We start from the raw sequence: 4,401 nt of genomic DNA, 5'->3' as shown, positions 1-4,401 counted from the left end.
CGGAGATCCTGAAGGATCGATTGACTTAGTCTTTTGTAGACTTTGTCAATTGATCCTGGCGGGATAAAATTTTTTATCCTGTGGGGTTCTATGCTTTTCGGAGCGGATAGAATCCGGAACATAGGACGGAGATCCAGATCGCCAACATGTGATGCTCTCCCTCTTCCCCTTCCTCTGTTCTACCACCGCTGCCAGAACGTCGATTGATTGGACCATCACCGCCTTTGGAATGTCGTCGGATTTTTTCCTACAACGATCGACCATCGGAGGAGGCTTGGATGTCGTTGCCCTTGTTCTTGGTGGTTCACTTGAGAGGGAGAATGTAACCGCCTTTGTTCGGCTGTGTGGAAGAAGGCAACATCGGAGCTCACTTTCCAAGATTGACAACTTGAGAAGCTGTCACTGCTAGAGAGAAGTTGCTGCTGGAGTTGATGCCGGAGAGGGGTCATTGTCGCAGCTGCTGTCGAGTCAATGTCGGAGTTGTTGTTGAATTATATTAGGGTTTTACCGTTGGAATTTGCTATCCAGTCATCGAAAATTATTTCTAGTCATCGAATAGGTTGTCCGACCATTGCCAATCAATACGGTCATCTTACGATCATCAACCATCTCTTCGAAAACTTATGAAGTTTCCAGAGATCATTCCATCAATGTTGAAAATGTTCAAGCTATTTGCCCCTTTATCGACGGTCAAAGGTTGACCATCAAAAATTACACCGGGAATATGATTGTCGGTGATAGTTAGAAAGCCCAAAAAAATAATCACGACAAACATTGTTGCGTGTTTTTCAAAAATAAATTTTTCTCTTGTATCGACTGTTGCCGATCATCGATTAGTACCAAAAATGGTGATGCAACTCATGACTTTGGAAGTCATCCAGATGAGATGTTGGCGTGGATCACCAATAAAGGTGAAACTTCAACAAGGGCCGCTCAATTAATGCCAACCCCGCTCAACATCATACGCCAAGTATACATAGAATATTTATTATTCTATAAAATTTTAAATTTTTAGCAATGTCATGTACCTGTTGTATACTGTATTTGCATGCGTGTGTTGTAATAATTAGATTTAATTATTAATTTATTTCCATTGCACACGTTTACAAAATATGTAAACACGCGCAACGCACCGGGACGATCCCGATAGTATGTAGGTAGCATAACCAGGAAAATCCTAATTGGAGGTTAGGTAAGGCAAAGTCCTAACTGGAGATTAGGCAAGGCAAAGTCCTAACTGTAGGTTAAGCAAGGCAAAATCCTAACTAAGGTTAGACAATGAAGTTTTAGCAGATTAAGAACATCGGGCAGAATGAAGTGTTAAATTTGAGAGGTGTCCTAAGGCAATCATCTTACGGTTGTACTATTTATTTAATAAATAGAAATTTACTATTTAAGTGCATATTTTCATGTGTTTGATTGGATCTTAAACTTATTTACTGAATATCCGTAATACAATTCATAGCATGAGAGAATTTATGATTAGATCATAATTTATGAGCATCTCTACATGTGCAATTATGAATGTATTAAAATTATCCCTAGTTGATGAATTGATAAATGTGAGCACCATCGATTCTATTAAGACTAGCACATTTTAAACTTCTTGGGTTGCTAAGCAGTTGTTCTCACTGGCTGGAGATATTGGATGTTGAGAGTTAAATGTGGATGCCGGTTAAAGGTAACTAGTTTATTGGAGTGACCTGCCATGAGACTTCAATGCAGCTTAAGTTTGAGTTTCCTTTGACTTGTAGTATTCAAGTCATCTTGGTCATGGAGGCTTATACTTTGACATCTTAAGCAAACATCTCCAAGGAAATGTGGACCCGAGATAATTGGGTATAAGTCAAAGTGTCCGAAGATGTTTGAATAGTCCACAAAGGATTCACCGCTCTTTGTAAAAAGAGACATATACCCTACGACCGCTTGTTAGGATTGTTACTGAAAGTCTTTGGCCAAAACATTGTTGATGCAGTCTGACCCGGTCAGATTTGAGTCTGGTCAGACTTGAGTCTGTTTTGTTGTTTGACAAGTAATGTCAGATTAAATAAAAAAGATTTAAGTTTAGTCTTACCCGGACTAATTGGGCTAGATGAGTCAAGTTGAAGTTTACCCGGTCTAACCAAAACCCATTGGTAATCGTCGACTACCATGGGTCAAATAAAATACATAATGCAAAACAATATTAACAACAATATTAATGAATAAATAAATTGGATTAATTACCTAACAATATTAAAGAATAGATAAATAGTAATGAACGTTAATTGGTTTAATTAACTAACAATATTAAACAACATTAAAGAAAAAGAAGGAATAAGGATGCCTTAATCAATCATGTAAAAGAGAAGAAAAGAAAAGGTATTAAGTAAAAGAAGGAAAACATTCATTAGGCTTTTTCCCTTTTATTTTGCATGCATTGGCATGGTCGACCACATGGTCGACCATGATCTCTTGGTCGACCACGTGGTCGACCATGGCATTATGGTCGATCAGCTGATCAACCAGCATGCTTTGATCGACCACGGGGTCGACCAGCATCGTCGACCATTCTAGTGCCGGGAAATAAGTTTCTGCCCGGGAAGAATATTCTTGGTCGGGAAAAAGGTAATCTTACCCGAGAAGAAGAGAAGTGAAGGCTTAGTCTAGAGAGTAGGTTGGACGTCTGGAGAAGATCTTGGCCGGAGAAGCTGTTCCTGCCCGGGAAGATGGTATCTTGGCCGGGAGAGTATCAAACTTACCGGGAGAAGTGAAGCCGGGAAGCTTGTCCGGGAGAAGAAGTGAATCCTGCTCGGAAAATATTATCCTGGAGAAATAGGAGCTTTCCCGGGAAGGATATTGCCTTGGCCGAGGTAGGATTAAGCTGAAGATCTTGCCCGGCAAGGAGATTAACTTTGTCGGAGACATAGGCCAGGAGTAGTTTATCCTGATTTGGCCGGGAGATGGTTATCCTAGTCTGGTCATGATTGAACGAATCATGTTTTGTCCCGGGTCTAGAGAAGGTTGCCGAGGAGAAGAGACCTTAGCCGGGAGAAGGCTACCTGAGCCGAGAGAAGTGAAGTCGGGAGAAGGTTTCACTGGCCGGGAGAATGTGCGAAGTTTACCTTGGCCGGCAGAGAGAAGCCTGCCCGGGAACAGAGAAGCTTGCCAGGAAACGGGAAGCTTGCCAGGAAACGGGAGTTGGATTTGGATTAAGGGAGTAAACCTGGTCGACCACATGGTCGACCAGCCTTTCCTGGTCGACCATATGGTCGACCAGCCCTTCGTGGTCGACCACGTGGTCGACCAGCCCTTCGTGGTGACCATGTGGTCGACCAGCCCTTCGTGGTCGACCATGTGGTCGACATCCTTGGTTTTCGACCACGTGGTCGACCACCATCCCTGGTTTTCTTTGAATTGGTCTATAAGTGGATTCCGGAGTTGGAGGAGCCTTTCATAGTCGGGAGCTTAGTGCTCGTAGGCGAATGGAGAGAGCTTTGGTAGCTCGTCTCCGGATTGGTCCAGAAGGAGCCTTTGTGACTCAGGACCGAAGAGCTTGGTGCTCGTGAAAGAATGGAGGAAGCCTTTGTGGCTTTTCTCCGGAGATGGTCCAGGAGGAGTCTAGGTGACTCAGGACCGTAGAGCTTGGTGCTCGGGTGAGAATGGAGGAAGCCTTTGTGGCTTGTCTCCGAGATGGTCCAGGAGGAGTCTAGGTGACTCAGGACCGTAGAGCTTGGTGCTCGGGTGAGAATGGAGGAAGCCTTTGTGGCTTGTCTCCGAGATGGTCCAGGAGGAGTCTAGGTGACTCAGGACCGTAGAGCTTGGTGCTCGGGTGAGAATGGAGGAAGCCTTTGTGGCTTGTCTCCGGGATGGTCCAGGAGGAGCCTTGGTGGCTCAGGACCGGGTTGGCCGGGAGCTTGGTGCGAATGGCCGGGAAGGTCCGGGAGAGCTTTGGTAGCTCGGCTCGAGACCGTGAGCTTTGGTAGCTCGATTTTCAGGGAGCCTTGGTGGCTCAGAAGTGGCCGGGAGCTGAATGGCCGGATGGTCCGGGAGAGCTTTGGTAGCTCAGCTCGTGACCGTGAGCTTTTGGTAGCTCGATCTCAGGGAGCCTTGGTGGCTCAGAACCTGAGTGGCCGGGAGCTTGGTGCGAATGGCCGGGGAGAGCTTTGGTAGCTCGGCTCGGGACCGTGAGCTTTGGTAGCTCGATCTCAGGGAGCCTTGGTGGCTCTGAGGATTCTTCAAGAGGAGGGCCTTGGTGGCTCGGTCTCTTGATTCCAGGAGGAGGGCCTTGGTGGCTCGGTCTCCTGCTCAGTCCGAGAAAGCTTTGGTAGCTTTGCTCGTGACCTGGACTTTAATGTTTTATCCATCCTTATACTTGTTAGGATCGGTTGGTTCGCTAGAGGGGGGGTGAATAGCGTTTTT

The sequence above is a fragment of the Curcuma longa genome, chromosome 19, assembly GCF_044706935.1.
Source record: "Curcuma longa cultivar G26 ecotype Majalengka, Jawa Barat chromosome 19, ITB_CL_G26_1.1, whole genome shotgun sequence".
NCBI classification, from domain to species: domain Eukaryota; kingdom Viridiplantae; phylum Streptophyta; class Magnoliopsida; order Zingiberales; family Zingiberaceae; genus Curcuma; species Curcuma longa.
The sequence above is the reverse complement of the archived record's forward strand: the minus strand, read 5'-3'. Positions refer to the sequence as shown.